At 40.3% G+C, this 8663-nt stretch overlaps 1 pseudogene; it reads right to left on the bottom strand.

Moving 5' to 3' along the window:
* Positions 1 to 5517: 5517 nt before the first annotated feature.
* Positions 5518 to 8272, bottom strand: LOC539562 (CD63 antigen pseudogene; annotated as a pseudogene).
* Between the last annotated feature and the right edge of the window lie 391 nt (positions 8273 to 8663).

Genomic DNA, 8663 nt, shown 5'->3' with positions numbered 1-8663 from the left:
GGAAATGTAGTTCCTTGTTAGCCAAAATCAGATTCTCTAAAAGGAAACATTCACATCATATCAGTCAAAATGGACATCATTAAAAACTCTACAAACAGTAAGTGCTCCAGAGGGTGTGAAGAAAAGGGAACCTTCCTACACTGTTGGTGGCACTGTAAATTGGTGCAGCCACTATGGAGAACAGTATGAGGGTTCCTCAAAAACTAAAGACAGAGCTAGCATATAACCCAGCAAACCCACTCCTGGACACTTTCTGGAGGAAGTCATAATTCGAAAAGATACATGCACCCCAATATTCACTGTAGCCCTATTTACAATAGCCAAGACATGGTAGCAACCTAAGTGACCATCAACAGATGAGTGAATAAAGAAAATGTGGTGTGTGTATATATATATATATATATATATATACACAATAGAATATTACTCAGCCATAAAAAGAATGAAATAATGCCATCTGCAGCAACATGGATAGACCTAAAGATTATCATACTGAGTGAAGTTAAGTCAAAGTCAAATATATGATATCACTTACATGTGGAACCAAAAAAAATTATATAAATGAACTTATTTATAAAACAGAAACAGATTTGTAGACTTAAAAAACAAACTTTTGGTTATCAAAGGGGAAAGGTAGGGGGAGGGATAAATTAGGAGTTTGGGATTAGTAATATACTACTATATATAAAATAGATAATCAACAAGGGTCCACTGTATAGCACGGGGGACTCTAGTCAGTACTCTGTAATAACCTATATGGGAAAAGAATCTGAAAAAGAATGGATATACATATATGTGTAACTGATTCACTTTGCTGTACACCTGAAACAAATACAACATGGTAAATCAACTATACTCCAATATAAAATAAGAATTAAATTAAAAAAGAAACATTCAAAGAGTATAAGTTAGCTTCCCAATTTAATTTTCAGTAGCTATAGAAAGGCAAAGAAAAATAATATGTCTTTATGCTATTCCCTAAAGATAGTATTTTTATTCTCATGGGAAACCCATGATTTTACTGGGAATGCAGTAAACACTTCCCTTGAGAGAATCTGATTTACAAAGGCAAAAGAGTATTTATCTCCAGATTATATTGCACAGTGCAGTTTAGGCAGGAAACAAGGCAATTGCATTTTTCTAGTAGCTGTTTTTTCTTAGTTAAGTATTTTTCTCAGCCCACTCAAGGTTAAAAATGTGCATATGAATTCTTTTTTTCTTCTTCTTGAATTTACTTTAATTTTATTCTTAAATTTTCTAAAATCAGTAAAACATCCTGGTAGTAGATCTCAGACAATCTATTAATGCTTTAAAATTAACAGAGATATTTCAGCCCAAAGTTGCTGAGTTCTATTCACTATGGTAGATCACACAATTGCTCCCAATTTTTCACTCCTTCTTGTTTCCCCTCTTTGCTGTGTCACTTCACAGCTCCTCTGATTACAGGGAGAAAGTATATTTCTTCACCACCTGCCTTTGGGCTTGGCCATGTGACTTGCTTTGGCCAGTGGTATGCTGGCAGAAGCTACAGTGGCAAGTTCTGAGCTTGGGCCTTGTGTCTTTCACTCTCCTCTTGGACTCCTGCCATCTCATGAGAAGAGCTTGTGCTAGAGAGTATAGCCCCTCAGACTGGCCTCCCAGATGAGCACACACAGAGTAGAGCTGCCCTAGGTGACCTGAAGATCTGTGAGAATAAATGACTGCTATTTAAAGCCAATGAGTTAGGGGGTGGTTTGTTATATAGCATTTTTGTAGAAATACCTGTTCCAGTTATTTTCTGCCACTTAATCCCCTTACCACTACCAAAACAAAACAAAATTTAGTGGCTTGCAGCAGCAATAACCATTTATTTATCCACAGATCAGCAGTTTGGGTAGAGCTCTGCAAGGAAGACAAGAGGCTCACTCATCTGACTGGCAAGGTGGTGATGGCTGCCAGCTATAGCTCACTGAGGCTTCTCCTTGGGTTGCTGGCTTTCTCACACATGGTAGCTGTGTTTCAAGAATGACCATCTCAAGAGACAGAAAATAAAACATGCCCGTTTCTTAAGGCCCAGGCCCAGAAACTGAGCCACTCTCACCTTTGCCACACTCTAGCAATCAAGCATTCACAGAACCCTTATTAAAGGATACAGGATATAGACTTTGCTTCTTGAGGAGTATATAAGAATTTCGGGACCATGTTCTAAAACTGTCACAGTATATATCTGATAGACACCTCCAAGCATAAACCCTTCTACCAGCATTGGAAAACATCTTTGGGGGTAAAATAATGAAAAGAAAGGAGTAAGGGAAAAGGCAGAAAAGGTACATGAGAGCTATCACCCATCTTCTGCCCTTCTTCTTCAAAGTTTCCTGGTTTCTAATCTAGCAACCTCAGATATTCAGATGACACCACCCTAATGGCAGAAAGCAAAGAGGAACTGAAGAGCCTCTTGATGAAAGGAAAAGACGAGAGTGAAAAAGTTGGCTTAAAACTCAACATTCAAAAAATGAAAGTCACGGTATCTGGTCCCATCACTTCATGGCAAATAGATGGGAAAACAATGGAAAGAGTTAGAGACTTTATTTTCTTGGGTTCTAAAATGACTGCAGATGGTGACTGCAGCCATAAAATTAAAACATGCTTGCTTCTTGGAAGAAAAGCGATGAGCAACCTAGACAGCATTTTAAAAAGCAGAGACATTACTTTGCCGACAAAGGTCCGTCTAGTCAAAGTTATGGTTTTTCCAGTAGTCATGTATGTATGTGAGAGTTGGACTATAAAGAAAGCTGAGCCCTGAAGAATTGATGCTTTTGAACTGTGGTGTTGGAGAAGACTCTTGAGAGTCCCTTGCACTGCAAGGAGATCAAACCAGTCCATCCTAAAGGAGATCAATCCTGGGTGTTCATTGAAAGGACTGATGCTGAAGCTCCAATACTTTGGCCATCTGATGCAAAGAACTGACTCATTGGAAAAGACCCTGATGCTGGGAAAGATTGAAGGTGGGAGGAGAAGGGGATGACAGAGGGTGAGATGGTTGGATGGCATCACCAACTCGATGGACATGAGTTTGAGCAAGCTGCTGGAGTTGGTGCTGGACAGGGAGGCCTGGGGTGTTGCAGTCCATGGGGCCTCAAAGAGTCAGACACGACTGAGTAATTGAACTGAACTGAACTGAATCTAGCAACAGAACAAAAGAAGAGACTGATATTTGTGTGGCCCACTTGGAAGTTAGAGACATTAAAAGAACTTTGGACTTGAGTCAGAGAGTAGGAATCTGACAAAACCAAATTTTGGCCACTGTGATGTTAAGGATAGAAAAAAGAAGTTTAATCAGGTGATTTGGCTCTGTCTATTCCATACTACCTGAGTGAGACCTCTGGAACATTACTTAACCACTCTGGGTCTCAGGTCTTGTGTCTGTAAAATGAAGTGAACAGGATGGTTTTTGAAATTTCTTCCTATTCTGACACTCTATGAATCATTGTCATTTTCTTTATGACTCTGACATCTAGATGATGGCCTGGACTTTCTATATTTAACTCATCAGAATCTATTTTTGCTACATGCCCTAAATAATGAATGGGATTCCTCAGTAAAATCCAAACCTTACAAGGTCTGAGCAATAATGAGCTTCAGAATAATGATGGCTGAGCTGAGTGGGACAGCTATGCTAGTGACTGAGCACTCACTTCTCCCTGTAATTGGAATAAAATGAAAACATCTTTTCTTCTACTTCAGCAAAGAAGAGACAGACTAATATTTTCAAAGGGAAGTTTACTAAAAGCTAGGGAAACAAAATAGAAACAACTGTTTCCCAAATAATAGTAATACAAAACTAAAATACTCATTTCTAAATATAGGAAATAAAAGCAGTGAAGAGTTTTTCTGAACTGAAATCTTATGTAAATAGTGACCTTCTGTCTCTGTGGTGCTATGGATTAATCCTGTTAAGACATGGGTTCAAATCCTATATCTGCTGCTGAATCTTTTACCTGGGTGAAGTTACCAAAGCATATTGAGCCTTAATTTCTTCACCTCTAAAATGAGAATAATCATACCTGCTATGGTCTGAATATTGATGTCCCCCAAATCCACATGTTGACACCCTAACCCTGTAGGTAATGATATTTGGAGGAAGGGTCTTTGGGAGGTGCTTAGGTCATGCTTAGGTTAACCTCTAACTTGTTTCCAGATATTCTCTCTACCTCCTTGCTTTATTAGAGACTTCACTCTTCTTGTCCTAAAACTGGGAAGATTGCAAAATTTGATTTCTGAGTCTCTTCCTCAGACTCCTTTAAGCCTGAACTGCACCACTGTACTTATTTTGAAACCATGCAGATTGGTGCCACTATAAATTTCTGGTCATCAATATTAACGTATCAAAGAGACCCTTAGCTCAGGTCTTCCAGCTTGCTGGGTTTTCCTGCTCCATGGCAACTATTTCCAGCTGCTCATACTCCTGACTTTCTCCTGGGCCATCATTCTCAACAAATGATTTTGCCTCCTACTTCACAGAGAAATTAGAGGCCATTAGTCAAGACTTTTTTTATGCCTTGTTAAGTCAGTCCTCATCCTTTCATCTTTCCCCGCTGTTATGTAGGAGAAGGCTAATGCCTCTGTTCCCTCGTTGTATGAATCCATCCCTTCCTACCTTCTCAAGAATCTTGCCATCTTAACTCTGCCCACTATCTTTAATCTTGAAGTTCTCAATTACTAATCAGCATTTAAACATGCTCAAGCCTAATTCATTCAAGCAAGACTAAATAACTATAAAACCAAAAATCTTCACGTGATTCCATTGTATAATAAAGACTTTGACCTTCTCAAAAAGAAGTATGTACATCCCTGGCTCCTGGGAAGTAAACTCTGAGCTCTTGGAATTTCCCAAGTGATAAGACTGTCCTTGTCATTCAAAGCAGGCCCCTAGTACCATGTGAAATCAGCCCAATATCCTGGGAGTGGACAGCTGCAGACAGAGTTCAACCACATGGATGACCAATCAATCAATCATATCTACATACTGAAGCTCCAATAAAAATTCTGATAGCACAGCTGGGTGAGCTTCACAGGTTGGCAGTACTCTGTGCATATTTTCACACATTAATACTGGGGAGGTAATACATCCTAAGAACAATGGAGGCTTCACCTATGACCCTCCCAAACTCTGTCCTACATATCATTTACTTTATTTAGCTGGTTCTAATTTGTATCCTTTCCCTGTAATAAACTATGAGTATAATAAGTTTCAATGAGCTCTGTGAATCTTTCTGATAAATTATTGAAGCTTACAGGTGTTTGGGGAACTCTCAAAGTTACAGTTGGTGTCAGAAGTGAGGGTGATTTTGTGTGGACTCTTCTAACTTTGTAGTTGAACCCCAACTCCTTGTATTAATAGTTGGGATGAGAAATCTTAGACAGACTTGGTAGTCTAAAGGACTGTGTCCTCAACATTGCAGTTTGTGTAACTTGGGGCACCACATTCCTTTTCCAGCTATTATTGATGTTACTTTCCCCTTTTAGAGTCGAAACACGGTTTTTGGTCTAAAAAATTATCCATTTAATTGAAAAACCTGGAGTATACTACCCCACTGCCCTGGTTAAGCGGGCTGAAGAGACCAGACCCCTGACATCATCATAGCCATGTCGGATGCCCTTCACAAGGCAGCAGGCAAAGACAATAACCAGGACCTCCATAAAGGCAATGCTCAAGCCCGTTGCAATCACCACTTTGCTCCTCAGCCAGCCCCCCGTCTTCGCCACACAGCTTTCAGCATGCATCTCCTTTATGCTGAAATTAATCCCACAGCCTTTAGTGATGCTGACACAGTAGGAGCCAGGGACTCGCTTGGTCGTGAGCAGGATGTATTCCCAGTCTGTGTAGTTAGCTGCCCTGCAGCACTTAAAATGTTCCTGCATCCTGTCCATAATCGGTGACATGTGATTGTTTTTTTGATAATTCTGTATCTGCTGCTGGAAGTCCTTATTAGATTCTGACATCACCTTATCTTCAAGCATATAGCCAGCAACGACTGCAGCCACCTCCGCCAGCATGATTAGGGACAAGCAGATGGCAAGCATGATCATAAGACAGTAGTCTTCCTTCCAGGCCCCATAGCAGCCCACAAAGGCCACTAGGAAGAGGCATATACTCATTGCGATGATGACCACGGGCACCAGGGATTCAGGGGTGGCCTCCCAGTTAGTGGTCTGATTCAGGTCGAGCTTGGCCCCTAAGCCCACAGCAATCAGTCCCACTGCACAGATGCAACAGGTCAGCAGAAGAACATAGAGCAAGGCCTTGACACATTTCATTCCTCCTTCCACCACCATGGCTGCCAGGCTTGGGCTCCAGAAGGCTGTGCACGCTCTTGCCTTGGCTCAGGGGCTTTCTATATAGCTAAAATTTGGGGGAAAAATATTATCTACAAAGTCCATCTCCATTTCCTTTCCTATTCATTCCTAAACCCACAGCAACTGGTTTCTGCCCATATCATTCTGATGATATTCCCACATACCTCACCAATGAGCACCTTGTCACTAAATCCAATGGACAGTGACTTTCTCCTCTGATCTGTCAGAAACATTCATCACTCCATCTTTGAATGACTTATCTCTTGGCTTCTGTGATACCACATTTCCTGATTTCCTTCCTATCTCTGGCCACTACCTCTCAGTTTTCTTTTTGGTACCTCTTCCTCAACCCTGCCCCACATATTAACATTTTCTAGAGACTCTCTGAATGATTTCATGCACTAGTGAGTCCCAAACCTATAACTTAGCTTTAAACTCATCCTTAGCTTCATTCAAATACCAACATGTCTGTGCATGCATGCTAAGTTGCTTCAGTCTTGTCCTACATTTTGTGACCCCATGGACTGTAGCCCACCAGGCTCCTCTGTCCAGGAGATTCTTTACGTACGAATACTGGAGTGGGTTGCCATGCCCTCCTCCAGGGGATCTTCCCGACCCAGGGATCGAACCCACGTCTCTTTTGTCTCCTGCATTGGCAGGCAGGTTCTTTACCAGTAGCGCCACCTGGGAAGCTCATCAACATGTCTACTTGAATTTAAACTAGACTGTCTTCATTGCTCTAGTCCCAGAATATAGCATAGTACCTGGCATATAGTAGGTACTCAGTAAATATTTGTTGAGTGAAGGAATAAATGAATTAGTGTGCTATGTCTCACAGGAACTGAAGCTCAATTTTTTCATAATTAAACTCATCAATAGAGCCCAAACACACTCCTCTCCTGGAGTTTCTTGTCTCAAATAAATTGTGTCACCATCCTCTCTGTTGCCTAAGTTAGAAACCTTGGGAATCATCCTTTAATTTTCTCTCTCCTTCATCTCCACATCCCATCCATCAAAAAGCTCTGTCAATTCTCACTTCCTTAAAATCCTTCATATCCATCTACTTCTCTCCACCTCACAGGCAATGCATTAATCCAGTCACTGCCATCCATTACAAGGATTACTCCAGCAGCCTCCATATTGTTCTCCCTTAGGTCTTACCCCTTCTACTCATTCTGCATATTTCAGCCAGTAATGTTTCTGGCTGGACCTCTCTTCTACGGTTAACCTATTGGGCATTGATTCTTTGATATTCTTATTATCTTGATTTTTATGCAGTATTTTCTTTCCATTAGCCCTCACATTCAATCAATTATCAACTCCTGCCCAATTGACATCCAGCATAATTTTGAGCCTTTCCTTCCCCTCCATTCCTCCATACTGCCATTGCCCTGATTTAAGCTTTTACATTTCCTCAGTAGGATATTACAAAAGTCTCCTAACAGATCTCCTTGCTTCTGGTCTTGCCTCATTAAAAATGTATCCATTCTTCCACCACAGTCAGAAACATTATCTATCATGACATCTGACTGCATCACTCTCTCTAAAACCTCAAATATTTCTCCACTGCTTATAAAAGAAAGTTTAAGCTTCTCAGTATGGCATATAAAGCCCTCCATGACTTAGCCTCTGACTATCCTACAAGCTTACACCATTTTCCATTTAATACTTTATCCTTAAAGAAAACTTAATGACTTGTAGACACACACATAGAACATACAAGCCATGTTTTCCCCTTCATACATTTGATAATGTTGTTTCTTTTTGTCTACAATGTTTTCCCCACCTTTCTTTGCTTAAGGGCCTCTTCTGAGACCCTATAATACCTTGAAAATGTCTCAGGTATTATCAGATACCATTATATTGAAATTAATTATTTAATACCTGCACTCCACTAGACAGGTAGCTCTTCAAGGACAGGGACTGTATCCTTGGCAGCGAGCATTGTGACTTAAGCGAGCTGAGATTCTAACTTCTTGGGGAGCCAATAGAACTGGATAGCCAGTTCTCTTGGTAGTAGTTCAATTGATTTTAGTCAGTGACTCTTGTAGATGGCAGGTACCTTTTGGGTCATTCAGTCCCACTTCCCCTCATAGGAAACTCCTCTACAATAGGGGCCAAAATAATTCAGTTAAATGTGATAGAGCATTTCAACCTCAGACAGCTCTTTTTTTTTTTTTTTTTTCATACAGCTCTTATTTGTAATGTATACATATGGTCCCTTCTGGTGAAAGTGAAAATTGATAATACTTTCTTAGGAAATAATTTGGGAACACATGTGTTTATGTGTGTTTTTATTTATATTTTTATTCCTAAAATTTGTATAT

Source organism: Bos taurus, chromosome X (assembly GCF_002263795.3).
Source record: "Bos taurus isolate L1 Dominette 01449 registration number 42190680 breed Hereford chromosome X, ARS-UCD2.0, whole genome shotgun sequence".
In the NCBI taxonomy this organism is placed as follows: domain Eukaryota; kingdom Metazoa; phylum Chordata; class Mammalia; order Artiodactyla; family Bovidae; genus Bos; species Bos taurus.
The sequence above is the reverse complement of the archived record's forward strand: the minus strand, read 5'-3'. Positions and strand labels throughout refer to the sequence as shown.